A 15995-nucleotide genomic window follows, 5' to 3' on the forward strand; every position below is an offset into this window, starting at 1 on the left:
CTGCACAGTCACAAGTTGAACTTTTTCCATACTTAGAGATACATAAGACTGCATACTTACAGACAGGTGGGACATCCTGCGCTCGGAGTGCACCCCTCCTCTGCTTCAGGTCATTATGGTGGTGATGTACCTGTTCACCAGTCTGGGGTATGCCAGTGGCACTGGTGAGATAACGTGCAAGCTGGTCCCAGGCCTCTGCTTTGTACTGAGAGCCCTGGTACTGGCCCTGCAGCAGCCTGCCATCATGGTTTTTAACTAGTAGCCCAATCATGACCCTGGACTCCTGGATGCCCCAACGTTGCGCTTGGAAGCAAACACCTTAACCAACACCAGACATTTTGGTCCTGCTGTGAGCAATCCCAAATGATTATAGCTGTATTCCCGCCTGTGAGGTTTAAATAGGGCAGTTTTCCCACACTTTTTCTTGATTTGCCCATTTTAATATGCTGAACTATGTTTAGTTCCACGCAAATCCGCATAGCAATGCTTACACCAGCTAAGCAGAGCTGAAAGCAGGTAAGTAATGCTTACACTAGCAAAGCATTGTTTAAATCTATGTTTTTTTCATTAAATTTATAAATTATTTTTAGATTTATATTTTACATATTCCAACCCCTACTGTGCTATATGTGAGCCATATGATTGACATCTATCATTAAAATTCCTTAAAAGTTTATTAAATAATTTGGCAGAGGGGGATTCAAACCTAGCATGCTATACCATGGCAGTCTCACTAAGCTACAGCAGCTTGATGACATTTTCTATCACAGTAGCACTTGTCTATCATTTTCAGGATTTCAGCCAGGCTAAGCATAACGGCGCACTGCGCACTCCATGCATGTAGGGCAAGACTGCATATATTTGGGGGTGTGCACTTGAAAGTTGCTGACTTTAGGTGTTTGTGTTTTGTTTTTTTTTTTCAGTGTCTGCGGACACTGAAATGTTAGCTATTTACATTTCAGTGTCTGCGGACACTCCTTTACTATATAATATTAGAGCCAGGCTTTAATATTATAAAAAATTGACATACATCTCTGTCACAAAGTGCTATATGGCACTTTCCTGAGTGAAGGGGGCATGTCACATGTGCAGGCACTGCTGACACATGCCCCCTGTGCTCACTCCTGGTTCGTGCCCATTTAGATTAAATAGCAGCGTGCCTTCATGCATATGCAAGGTGCACTGCTATTCTAAACAGACACGAACCACTCTGTGCAAGAATAATCTTATTCTAGCATGGAGCTTCGTGAATCTTGGAGATTCTGTTTTGTGACTGTTTTGGATAATTTTCTGGCTGTGATAAGTACTTAATGCAGAGTCGCTGAGAAAGGCTAAGAACTTTAGTACATTTGTAAGAATAATTTATCGTTATGAATACTTGAAAAGTATAAAACGCATGTGTTCTTTAAGATGGAATGAAAACTAACCAGTATTTTATTGTTTTAATATTTAGATATTCTTTTGGGAACAGCACATGGTGGTAAGTAATCTACTATCATCACAATATATTTACTGGTGAACCATTCATTCACAATCCCTCACAATTATTTGCAAACATCATTGTTGCTAAATTACATAGCCACAGGTGACAACAATTGTTCCTAACTATTTTTGGTTTGATCTTTTGCTGTCCTAGATATATTTACCAGAATTTCAGACTTTATGAAATAATCTCACCATTTCTTTTTCCTATTTCTTTGTTTTTTTTTCCTTATATGTATGTGATGTTCATTGCAAATGCTGAAATGATAAACTACTTAGCATTTGTTATACTTATATGAACAATTAATGTTGTGCTATAATCCCTGTAGCAAATATCTTCCTTGATCAATGTGATTAGATCACCTCTATACCTGAATTGTGTTGTACTCCTGCTTGATGACATCACAACTTGAATACTGATGTATATTTTTCTGATGATGATTTCAGAATACTGAAGATGTTCGTCATTCCCATTGCTGCACTAGCTCTTAGGCTATACTGGTTGCCTAGGGAACAACAACTGGCAAGGTTCAAAAAGCTATGGCTCCTCCCACTCCTTCAATTTCACTGCTGATTGGCTAAGTCCAGGGTGGGAAATCAGGAGTGAGAGTGAAGCTTTCTTAAGTACTTTCTTTCTTACGTGAGAGGAAACACATCCATGTATTCACAGGAACAGCAATTGGCTAAGAGCTTCATTTCTGGCAGATAAGTCCCCATTGTGTAACCCTTCCACTCAGAAATATCTCAGCTGTTGGCTGGCTAGGATTTACCTGCAATCAACTGGATGTATAAGCTAAATTAAGTACACTTCTATCTGCACTTTTTTCATATATTACTGCATTTTATTTATTTATTTTTCACTGAATATTAATTTAATAGAATATTGTCATCTCTCTGTGTCTCTACAGGGAGCTTGTTAGAAGTGTAGCCAGAGGTAGCAGTGGGGGTAGTTTCACATCAATATTCTGTGTTTAACTCCTACCCTAGGGGGTTTGTCTTGCCATGTAAGCATTACATCATGTGTTATTTCTGCTAAATATCTGAGCTGCTGGCTGGGTAAGATTTACCTGCCATCAACTGGACGTATAAGTTAAATAAAGTACACTTTTATTTGCACTTTTTTTCATATAGTATTGCATTTTATTTATTTTTTTCACTGAATATTAATTGAATTGAATATTGTGGTCTCTCTGTGTCCCTACAGTTGGTTGTCTACCCCCCTGTTCTTGTTGTGCTGTTAATCTTGGTGGCTTTGAAATTGCACACTCCACTTGTAAATTTGTGTTTGGACACTCTTTCCTAGCTCATCTCATTTGCTCACTCAACTGAGTACAGTGAGATCATATTTTGATTTCAGACACTCCTACTAGTGCCATCTCTTCAGCTTTATGTACTGTGTACAGAGAGGGCATTTGGGAAGGACAACCCCTGTAGCCTCTTAATCCTGCTCTGTTCCCTCCCCTCGGAAAAAAAATATATACTTTATTCAGCTGTTCTTACTGTAACTGTCTTAGTTTGGTGTTCTGTGTGCTTTTATCTTTTCATTTGCTCTTACACTGCACTTATTACTGCTTGTTAGTAGCATCCTAATTTACTGCCTTCTGCACTTGTTTTTAATCATTTGTTAATTAAACTGAAAAAAAATTATATGCTTGTTTCCCACCTTTCCTGTAACTAGTCTCGTCCAGATACAGATTTGCTGTATCCAGGACTGTATATAAGCTTCTGAACCCCCAAGTCTTTCTGTGTTGGAGGAAAACCTTCTAGCTTATCAGTGGGAGTGGTAAGCACTAGGTAACCTACCTACCACAAAAGCACTGGATTCTGCACCAGAAATTGTAGTTTATTGTCCATTTGGGCAATCTTTCCATCTCGTTCAACTTTCTGGTTTAAAACCCTGCATTTGTGCTTGTTTTCCACCTTTCCTGTAACTAGTCTAGTCCAGCTACAGATTTGTTGTATCCAGGACTGTTTGTAAGCTTCCAAGTGGTGCCAAAGTTTGCTCTTCAATTTTTCCCTTAGATTTGCTAGTTCTCTTCTCTCCTGCACTTTTACTAGCTTATTAGTGCAGCACATTACCAGACTTCTTGTAACAATTATTGTAGCACTCAAAAGTGCTACCAGAACTAAATGTTCTACAAGGAAGCAGCTCCGATACTTATTAATGCCCACCCCTCCAGGCATGTCTAAAGGTCAGTTCCCTGTGCTTTCTTTTATTAACCTGGTGAACTTGGGCATCCTGAGGCAATGTAGCAACTGCTTCATGTACACCAACAACCCTCTCTTCTTACCTCCCAACACTCAGACTTGTAAGAGATGCACTTATATATCCAAATTGGAGGCCAAGCAGTCTCCAACCAAGACCAGAATAGCTGGTCAAGAGAAGAAGGTCAACACTTCTCATGGAACACATAGCCCTCCAGAACACACACCAGCACTGCCTTTACGTAAAAGCACAAACCACACACACCCACCTTCATGGAGGCTCTCAATAAAAATCTATCCAAACAGCTGAGATCTCCAAAGCAGAAACACACTCAACCACCAAAACACAACACTAATCAGGAGACACATAACTCTCCTAAACAGTGTGCTACTCAACCAACCACCCTAAGTCAAAACAGCATGCCTAACACTCTAGTTAGGCTCTTTGCAAACCAAATGTACATATGTAAATAATTTTGATTGCAATTGTCTACTGTTTTAATCTCTTTTTGACTCCTTTCTAAAAATTTCTAGTTTAATAGAAACTAGTTCCTACCCATTGTATTATATTTTTATTTCTGCAATGTCTTGTTCTAATGTAACTGGAGCTTTTCTCCCCGTGCCTCCGCTGTAAACGGACCTCATCCAGTCGGACCTTTCCGGTAAACAAAATTAAAATAAAATAAAAATAAAAATAAATGGTCACAGAGAGCACAATAGTGAGGCACACCAATGTCCCACTCACTAGGTTGAATAAGGAGAAAGTAACAGTCAGCTGCCTGTCAGGTGCCAGGATCCACCAAATAACACACACACACTCAGGTCCCTCAACAACCGGTACAAATATGACTCTGTCATTGTACATGTGGGTGTGAATGACCTGAGATGTACCTCCCTGGACTACATGAAAAGAGACATGGAGGAGCTCTCGTATTATGTAGCCCAGGCAAGTATGACCCTAGCCCTGAGCAGCATCCTACCATCACCCATAATGATACCACAGTACAAGCAGAAAATGATTGATTTCAACAATCGGTTAAGTTTCTGGTGTAATTTTAAGGGGATCCATTATCTGTCTGCCTGGGATGACATAATTGACAGACTTCAATGCTTTGTCGGAGATTGCCTGCATCTGTCATCCCTGGGCTTCCAGATACTGTCCAAGGCTCATGCCACCTATATAATGCCTTTTTTAGGCAGTGTTCCAAAGACCAAATTACCACCATAACAGCTACAAATAAATGCAAACAGAGGGTCATGCTGCTCAATGCTAGAAGTCTAAATCTCAAAATGCTCTCACTCAAAGCACTCCTTAAAATGGAGAACATCGATATTTGTGCTGTAAGAGAGACCTGGTTCAAGGCAGCAGAAACCATCCATGTCCCAAGACTCACACTCCATGTTCCTAAGCACTCTGAAGAATATTAGGGTCCAACCTAACACTCTTATACTGGGTGACTTCAACTACCCCTCCATTAACTGGGAAAACTACTCATGTACCAATACTTGCCCAGCGTTTCCAGGAATTCCTTAATTCCATTGTTCTGGAACAGCTCATTCTTACCCCCACTAGAGGTAGCAACATCCTTGACCTGGTCATTACTAACATGAGCAACTGTTGCCCTACACCAGTAGTCAACTCCTCCCTGGTTAGATCCGACCACAAACTACTCACCTTGGAAATCCACATCCCTCACACCCCCCACCTCACACCCGCAGAGGTAACCACCATGAAAAACTTCTCCAAAGCTAACTTTGGGCTCCTAAAACAGGTGGCTAACTTCACGGCACCCATGCAAGTGGAGAATAGTTGCATTACCACCAAATCATACACCAATGCACTGTATAAACACATACACAAATGCATGGATCTCACCATACCCAATAGAACCAAGACACTCTCCTCCAAAAAAAGGAAGTCAATCTGGCGGTCCCCTGCCATAAAGAAACTCTACAACAGAAGAAGGAAACTGATGCAGAATAAGGTGAAGTCCTAAGGCTGGAAAAACTCCCTTATCAGTCTCAACAAAAAGTTGAGATCCCTAATCAAATCCTCTAAAGCTAGCTATGAAAACAGAATTGCAGTTGATAGTAAAGACAACCACAAGGCCTTCTACAGTTGTGTAAAAAATCTCCATGGCAATACCCAGATTTGCTCTGAGCTACTGCACAATGGTACCTCTTATACCGAGCCAACAGATATTGCCAATATATTATTCAACAGATTCAGTGCCAACTTTACCCCCCCCCCCCGCAAAGGACCGATCAGATTAGCAGTAGATTGCCAGACACCCAGTATTACTGCTGCACAGGTTAAAACAGCACTGTCCAAGGCCAATAATACAGCTTCTATGGGATGTGACAATATCCCTGACTGTGTTCTACATGAACTACAGAGTGAAATGGCACCTCACCTGTGTGCCCTGTTCAATTACAGCCCCACCTCAGGCTTTGTCCTTATCAAATGGCGCACTGCTACAGTCATTCCTCTCCACAAAGGCGGTGCGACTACAGACTCTGGGAACTATCACCCCATTAGCCTGACAAGTCTGATATGCAAAGCTATGGAACGCATCATCATGGACCTAATAAAAAAGGATGTAGAGAATCTCCAAACTCTGGATCCCACACAGTTTGGTTTTGTGAAGGGTAGATCATGACTGCTCAAATTGTTCAATTTCTTTGAGTCAGTCACCAGAGCTGTGGATGAAGGCAAGGTGGTTCATACAGCCTACCTTGATCTGGCCAAGGCCTTTGATACCATTCCCCACTCAGAAATCATAGAAAAACTCAGTAAGCTAGGCATCAACCCCTATATCACTAGGTGGGTTGCAAACTGGCTCAAAGATAGAACCCACAGTGTGACAGTAGCTGACTACAAGTCAGACTGCCGATTAGTCATGAGTGTTGTCCCACAGGGTTCAGTCCTGGGTCCTCTCCTGTTTGGTATCTACTTCTCTGAAGTCCAGATCAACACAAAGGGACACTGGCTGACAAAGTTTGAAGATGATTGCAAGTTGGGAGCTATTATTAACTCCCCAAGTGATGTTGATATCCTACAGAAAGGCCTTACTGAGACCAATGACTGGTGTCAGAACCATGGCCTTAACCTGAATGCCAAAAAATGTGTTGTCATTCCCTTTGGGAAAAACCTGGTTCCCATGAATTACCACATTGATGGTAGTCCATTGAACACAGAAGGCATTATAAAAGATCTGGCAACACAGGTTGACAGCAACCTCTCTTTTGACCACCACATTGCCACTGCGGTCAGAAAGTCCTTCTATCTGGCACATCTCATTACTAAGGGTTTTGCATCCAGGAAGAAAGAGGTCATTGTCTCCCTCTACTCTTCCTTCATTAGGCCAATCATCAAGTACAGTGCCCTATTTGACATGTACCTCACTAGACACCTGCAACAATTGAAGAGGCCACACAAGTACCTCACAAAGAGGATCCTAGGCCTTAAACACTTGTTCTTTATGGACAGACTCAAAAAACTCCAACTATTCTCCGTCTCATATCGCCTACTTAGAGGCGAACTCTGCTTGACTTACAAAGCCATATCTGACCCAGCCCTGTTAGAAATGCTAAATCTAAAGAAACCCCAATCCTTCCGATCCACGTGCTCCAGAAACTTCAACCTCATTACCACAATCAACAGAACGTGCTAGAGGGACAGGTTCATAACCCAGAGACTGCCCATGCTATGGAATAGACTTCCCATACATGTCAAACACAGCACCTCACTAGACCTCTTCAAGAGGAATCTTAATGAGTGGATGGGAAATAGAAAATTCACCCTGGGGATCACTCCAGTGGCTCTACTTGACAGAGTTACTAGGAACTAAGGTTGAGTGGCACGATGCCAGGGCACTTGTATGGGCTAGGCTTGTAAAGGCTCCAGGGCCATTAGCCTAGTAGACACCTATGAACCTATGAAATAATTGCCCTTTTAAGAAATAAAATGCATCTATGTTTTGACTAAAATCTGTTTGTCCCTTTGATGAAAACCAGTATTTTTTCAGAATATTGGAAGTTTAATGTCACTCAGTTTAGAGTGTTTATCAGGTATTTGAGGTTAATTTTGTGAAATATGATGCACTGCTTGTGTAACCTTTAAATTTTGTGGGACAGAATAATTTATTGAGGAACAGGTGGAAATTGTAATTTCACAATTGGAATCGGAATTGTCAGTGTAATGCTTCCTTGCACTCACTTAATGACAAACTACATGACATTTTAAATAAGCCAGTATATGTGCAAATGTTGAACAGTCCTGATAGGGATATTCTGTTCAACTTTTATTTTTTATAACCTGTGGAAATGGGGAAATTGTGCTGAGTGTATGTGTGCTGCTTGTGAAAACTTACCTTCTGCCCAATTTTCTCCAGCTATGCTTACTATTGTTGGTACTTTCTCCCAGGTTACAGCATGGATATGTTCTCCAGCCTGGGTGGCTCTTCTACCTCAGTACCTACAAAGAAAACAATCACTTTAAAATGATTCTTTGTTGTTGTTGTGGACTCAGTCTGCATCTTAGCTAATAGTAGGTGAACCTACAATAGCCATCACTTGTTTCTGAGATCACTTACTTACCTCTCCGGCTTCCTCTGTTATACTCCTTTTCAACTACGGGAGAACCATCTTCTATGGGTCTGGTAGATACTCTGGGAGATTTTTCTCAGGGTAACTGAAGCAAGAGACCATTAGGCCAAGAAAATGTCCCTCCTTTGAGTCAGCCCTGTTCTTCTGAACTTCTATTATTAAAAACAAAAAGTTAAGTATTGTTCTTCTTATGAAGTTATTACATTTAAAAAGATGAGTTCCTTACCTTGGCTAGAGAGGCATTACAAGGAGTAAATCCTGATATGCAGAAGCCTGTATAGATGAGTATTGCCTGTTAAATTATTACTGAGGAAACGGGGTCTAATTATTCTAATTTTGAAAGAGATGCTTTTTCTCCTGCACATTCCCAAGCCCATCTCTTGGACTGTAAGGAAATTTTTGATTTTTATCCTCCGGTGCAGACTATTGTCAGGATAAAAATGTATTTCTATGGAGAACAAACAGATGCTCCCCCTGAAATGAGGAGATATTGTGATATGTTACAAATAGACATACCTCATTCCTCTAGCATCCCTGCTATAGTGCCAGCACTGGAGGATGTGTAGAATGTTGGCTGCACTTATCCTAATACCCAGGCTTCAGTACTTAAAAAAGCAGATAAGCTATATGTGGTACTTCAGACTAATACATTTGTTTTTTCTGACCATAGGTCAGTCCCAGCTGCTATTTCATCTGCATCTCATATAGGCAACACACCAGTGCTCACTACCAATCCTTCACCTGATGATAAGGACTGTAAAATGTTGGACCTTCCAGGTAAGAGAAAGTTATGTGAGACAGCTAGCTATCCAGTGAGTTTATAAAGGGGTTTATGCATAGTTCCATAAGTTTGTTGACAATACCCAAGTGGAGTATTGTATCAAATACTTTAGCAAAATCTTGGTAAGCAATATGCACCAGTTTCCCCTCATCCATTGCTTTAGGCACCTGTTCCAACAAGTTCACTAGGTTCAGTAAGCATGACCTTCCTTTAACAAAGCAAAACTGAGATGGATCCAGTGTCCTCCTATGTCCTTCTTGATAATTTACATGATAATTCTTTCTATGACTATGCAAATAAGACTAGTCAAACTTATAGGTCTGTAGTTTACAGGATCTGTTGAATGTCTTTCCTTTTGAAGGAGGTGGCCATTGCAGTCTTCCATTCTTGGGGCACAAAGCCTATTTTAAGACTCTAGTTACACAGTGACTTCAGGGGGTCCTGATAAGTCATATTTCAGATGATTCGGGAGGCATCCTGGAATGTTATTGGGGCTCAATGTGGTTGTGTTCTTGGCTTTAGCAAGAGCAGTCAGGACATACTCCCTAGTTCTAGTTGGAGGGTTTATGTTTGAGGGTATTTCTTTGGGATGGTTGGGGGGATGGGAGTAAAGTTGGAATCAAATTTGTCTGATAACAGGTTTGTTAAATCTCCGGCTCAGTGAATGTGGCACTGTTAACCACCAGTTCAGCAAACTGCTGTGCGTTGCCCTTGAGGTTTCTGCTGTGCGTTGCCCTTGAGGTTTCTGCTGTGTGCTGCCCTTGAGGTTTCTGCTGTGTGCTGCCCTTGAGGTTTCTGACATAGGTAAAGAAAGTATTTCTACGGAAGAAAACATTTTTCATTGAGTGTTTTGACCCTTTTACAGGTATCTAAACATGCTTGAAGATTGTGCATGATTTTGCAGATACTATTCCTGGGGTTACTGCTACTACTAAAGTTTTGAGAAGTTAAGTTTGGGTAATTAACCAAAAGTTTGCTTATGAGGTAAAGCCTAAAATCTTAGATTCTGCTTTAGACAAGGGGGTATTGTTAGGCTGTTCTGATATTCAGGTTTTCGGACAATATAATGAAAGATGGAAGTTGATTCAGGAAGTTTCTAAGATCTTTCATGCACTCGGATACAAATCTTACAGATCTCCCTCTTACACCAAAAAAACAAACAAAGCCACCCCTTTTCTGGCAAATAATGCAAAATGAGATATCAGGAGGGTAATAACAACAGCAAATGGGTCTTTTCAGAAACAGGGACAGACCAACAGTACAGAATGACTATGTTGTTCTAAATCTGCACATAAAAATTCCAAAGTTACAAATGGTGACCTTACAAAACTGTTACCTCTCATTCCCCATGTTACTTGGTAACACTATTCCTAAATGATACTTACTATCATATTTCCATAGCTATAAGCTTCAGAACATTTCTAAGCTTCAGTTTCTGTGTCATAGTTTGCTGCATTACCCTTAGGTTTGTCCTATCAAAGACTGAATGCAATTCACATCTTTCTTTAGTTAGATGACTTGCTTATCATTGCAGAGTCTTTACCGTGATGTCAAGTCCTTAACATGTGTTATGTCTCTTTTGACCAATCTCGGCTTCCAAATAAATATTGCAAAATCCTCCTTGACTCTGTCTCACAAGATTGCATTTCTGGGATTTATTTTATTTGATTTAATATCGTTAATATTTGCTTACTGTGGTACAGCACTGATCGGTTTTGACCAATTTCAGACTCAGCCCAGATTAATTACAAAATGTTTCTCAAAAAATACAGAAATAGAAGAAATAACACAGTAGTTTAGATTAACTTAATAGAAAAAACTTTGATATATATTATAGTGAACAAGCAGAGTGCAATGCATGGGATATACATTGGTTTCTAAAGTGGATCAATCTTCAATAAATCTTGAGAGAGAAGAGACTAGGAAATGAGACAGATTAGGTGATATGTTCTTTGTTGAAGTGGGAGCAGTTGGCTTGGATTAAAAAGTGCTTTTTGAGTTGCATTCTGAATTTGGAATGTGTTGATTTCCTTACTGTCAATGTGGAGAACTTGCTAAAGAGTAGGTGCCCAAGAGAATCCATGTGCAGTGCTGTAGAGTTTGGGTCTAGGGGTAATAGGAGTTGGTGTGGCATGTGAGTAGTGTCACAGGTTGTATAAGGAGGTTTGTAATAGGAGCTGGTGTGGCATGTGAGTAGTGCCACAGGTTGTATAAGGAGGTTTGTAATAGGAGTTGTGGCATGTGAGTAGTGTCACAGGTTGTATAAGGAGGTTTGTAATAGGAGTTGTGGCATGTGAGTAGTGTCACAGGTTGTATAAGGAGGTTTGTAATAGGAGTTGGTGTGGCATGTGAGTAGTGTCACAGGTTGTATAAGGAGGTTTGTAATAGGAGTTGGTGTGGCATGTGAGTAGTGTCACAGGTTGTATAAGGAGGTTTGTAATAGGAGTTGGTGTGGCATGTGAGTAGTGTCACAGGTTGTATAAGGAGGTTTGTAATAGGAGTTGTGGCATGTGAGTAGTGTCACAGGTTGTATAAGGAGGTTTGTAATAGGAGTTGTGGCATGTGAGGTAGTGCCACAGTTGTATAAGGAGGTTTGTAATGTCACAGGTTGTATAAGGAGGTTTGTAATAGGAGTTGTGGCATGATGTGAGTACAGTGGGTTGTATAAGGAGGTTTGTAATAGGAGTTGTGGTATGTGAGTAGTGTCGCAGGTTGTATAAGGAGGTTTGTAATAGGAGTTATTGTGGCATGTGAGTAGTGTCACAGGTTGTATAAGGAGGTTTGTAATAGGAGTTGGTGTGGCATGTGAGTAGTGTCACAGGTTGTATAAGGAGGTTTGTAATAGGAGTTGGTGTGGCATGTGAATAGTGTCACTGGTTGTATAAGGGTTTTTTCTGTGAAGTCTAACTGAAAGAGGAGCAACTGTGAGAAGCTGAAGTAGTTTGTACAGTTTAGGATCCTAAACATAGGTTAGATCATTGATTATGGGTAGCCATTTGGCTTTTCCTAGGGTAATACAGTGATACTCACAGACAGCTGAGTTTGTAATGAATTGGCATATGCTGTTACAAATAGTCAAGAGTGTGGCAATGTTTTCTTGGAGGCAGAAGCAAAAATTTGGAGCCCATATGCAAGATGATAAAGGGGAACTCCTTTGCCAATGGCTGGTCTGGCTGCTTGGTATAGAAAAGGCGAGATCTTTTTAGACAAGAAGAGGAGAGAGTATATTGTAGCTCTCACTTTGTCTACGTGGAAATGCATGTTTACTGACTGATCAAGCCATAGCCCTACCTATTTGAAGGTATAGGCATTCTCTATGGAATGGTTGTGTAGGACAAAGCTCTGAGTTACTGCACAATGGTACATCTTATACTGAGCCAACAGATATTGCCAACATACTGGCCAACATATTCAGTGCCAGCTTTACCACCCCCGCCAAGGACAGATCACAATACTGGAGGAATGTCAGACAGCCAGCATTACTGCAGTACAGGTTAAAGCTGCATTGTCCAAGGCCAAGAATACAGCTTCCATGGGACCCGACAATATCCCTGGATGTGTTCTGCAAGAAATACAAAGTGAACTGGCACCACATTTGTGTGCCCTGTTCATTCACAGCTTCACCTCAGGGTTTGTCCCTACTGAATGGCGCACTGCTACAGTCATCCCTGTCCATAAAGGGGGAGCAACTACAGACCCTGGGAATTATTGCCCCATTAGCCTGACGAGTCTGATATGTAAGGCTATGGAGTGCATCATCATGGACCTAACTAACAAGGATATAGGGAATCTCCAAACTCTAGATCGCATGCAATTTGGTTTTGGGAAAGGTAGTTCATGCCTGCTTAAACTGGTTGACTTCTTTGAGTCAGTCACCACAGCTGTGGATGAGGGCAAGGCAGTTCATGCAGCCTACCTCAATCTGACCAAGGCCTTTGATATTATTCCTCACTCAGGAATTATTGGTAAACTCACCAAAATAGGCATCAACCCCTATATCACTAGGTGGGCTGCAAACTGGTTCACAGATAGAACCCACAGTGTGGAAGTAGTGGACTCCAAGTCAGGCTGCCGACCAGTCATGAGTGGAGTCCCACAGGGATCAGTCCTGGGTCCCCTCCTGTTTGGCATTGACTTCTCAGAAGTCCAGGCCAACACAGAGGGACTCTGACTGACCAAGTTCACAGACAACTGCAAGCTGGGAGCTATTATTAACTCCCCAAGTGACATAGACATCTTACAGAAAGACCTCACTTCACTAAGACCAATGACTGGTGTCGAATCCTTGGCCTTAAGCTTAATGTCAAAAAATGCGTCATCATCCCCTTTGGGAAAAACTCAGTTCCCACTAATTATCAAATTCATGGAGCCCACTGAACATTGAAGGCTTTATAAGAGATCTGGGGACATGGGTTGACAGCAACCTCTCCTTCAACCACCACCACATTGCCACTGTGGTCAGAAAGTCCTTTTATGTGGCACATCTCATTACCAAGCGTTTTGCATCCAGGAAAAAAGAGGTCATCATCTCTCTACTCTTTCCTCATTAGGCCAATCATCGAGTATAATGCCCCATTTGGCATGTACCTCATGAGACACATGCAACAACTGGAAAAGCCACAAAAGTACCTCATGAAGAGGATCCAGAGCCTTAATCAGATGCCCTACATGGACAGACTCAAAAAACTCCATCTATTCTCTGTCTCATATTGCCTACTTAGAGGTGATCTCTGCTTGACTTACAAAGCCATGTCTGACTCAGCTCTGTTAGAAATGCTACATCTAAAGAAATCCCAATCCCTCTGCACCACACACTCCAAAGACCTTGAGTTCATATTACCTGACCGAACGTTTAGGTTAGCGAATACCTAAATGTCGATCTGGTAATAGCAAAAGCAAGAAAAACTTGAACAGCTGATTTAACGCAGGGAAATAATTCCTTTAGCTGTTATGTGGATTTTTCCCCTTTACCAACTGTAGAGCGATCTTGGAGTGGGTATATTTAGTTAGGGGGGTGTGGGAGGCACAGCCCCCTACATTGGGGGCATGGGGGGCAAAGCCCACCACTTCATTTTGGTTTCCATTTTTTTTTGCGGCCAAGGGAATTCATTCCCTATGTTAAATCAGACGTTTGCTGTTTTAATATTTTGATATTACCAAATCAACGTTTAGGTATTCGTTAACCTAAATGTTCAATCAGGTATTCTAGAAGCGAGACCTCAATCTCATTACCACAATCAACAGAACATGCTGGAGGGACAGGTTCATAAGCCAGAGACTGCCCATGCTCTGGAATAGACTTCCCATACATGTCAAGCAGAGCACCTCACTGGCCCTCTTCAAGAGAAGTCTTGATGAGTGGATGGGAAATATAAAATTCACTCTAGGGATCAGTCCAGTGGCTCTACTTGATAGAGGCACTGGGAACTAACGTCAGGTGGCACGATGCCAGGGAACTTCTATGGGCTAGGCTTGTAAAGGCTCCAGGGCCATTAGCCTAGTACACACATATGAACCTATGAACAAAGATAGTTACAGAGTCAGGTGCTTTGTGAATTTTCTGTGGAGTTCATAAAACATAGTGGCCTTGGTGGAATTGAGAAGTAGTTTATGTCTTTTGAGCCACTGGTGGAGCTCATATAAGTCTGACTGGAGTTGGCATTAAATGTTGGTGTGACAGTGACCTGATTGGTTAATGACCATGTCATCAGCATAGAAGATGAGTGGGTGATGTGGGAGGTCACAACAAATTTGTTAATGAATAAGGAGAAGAGGAGGGGGAGCAAGTATGGATCCTTGTGGCACACCTATGGTAACAGGTGCAGATTCTGCTTGAGAGGATCCTATATTACCTCTAAAGTGTCTGTCAGAGAGGAAGTTTATAAGCCAGGGAGTGGTGCCCACACTTATATCAATTTCATTTAGTTTATTTTGGAGAATATAGTCATCAATGAGGTCAATTGCTTATGTCAGGTCTATAAATGGGGCATATGTAAGTAAACCACTATGAGTGTTTAGCAGGATGTCATCAGTTAAAGATTAAAGTGTTGTCATAGTACATTGTCCAGGCCAGAAACCATGTTGTTTGGAAGAAAGCAGATGATATTGCTGGATAGCAGTTGGGTAGACTACCTTTTCAAGAAGTTTGACCAGAATTGGGAGGAATGGATATTGAACAGATGTGAAAGGCATCTGTTGGGTCGATTTACTTTGGGAGGGGTTTAATTAGAGTACATTTCCAAATGTGTTGTATGATGCTTTTTGTGAGACATCGATTATATATGTATGTGGGTGAATTGGAAGAGGGAGATGAATGGCAGTCAGGTGGGCAATGTATGATATGTGGGAAGTGGTGCGTTTATTGATTGCTTATTGCTAAATTCTTTAAGAAAATCTTCTGGAGAAAGTTCTGTTATTCCAACTTGAGTGGTGATTGTAGATAGGGTATCATGAGGAGGTTTTCTTCCTGTAAGTAGTTTAACTTTTTTCCAAAAGTGTTTGGTGGAATATAAGAAGGACATTTGTTTCTTTATTTGGAGATTTCTTCTGCGCCTTCTGATGGACTTCTTGGCTAGGGTGCACAAAACTATAAAGGAGGCGTATTTGTCAGCTGTGGGGTGCTGTTTCTATTTTTCTCATGCTTCAGCCCTGTGGTGTGGATAGCCATTCAGTTTTGGGGGGGTTTATAAAGCCTTTGGATAAGTGTAAAGAATTTGCCTTGGAGCTGGAGTAGAAAGTTGATTAGGCATACAGCAGCTGTATTAGGGTCATGTAAGGGATGCCTTATAGATTCTTCTTTTCAAAAGGCCTTTTTAACACATGACAAGGTGGATCATTATCTGGATATTTTCCTAAACTCTCCCAATTCTCTAATCAGTATAAGAATTCTGCAAGAGAATTTCTCAGGATCCTAGGGTTC

The sequence above is a fragment of the Protopterus annectens genome, chromosome 1.part1 (assembly GCF_019279795.1).
Source record: "Protopterus annectens isolate FY-2018-M chromosome 1.part1, PAN1.0, whole genome shotgun sequence".
Classification (NCBI taxonomy): Eukaryota; Metazoa; Chordata; order Ceratodontiformes; family Protopteridae; genus Protopterus; species Protopterus annectens.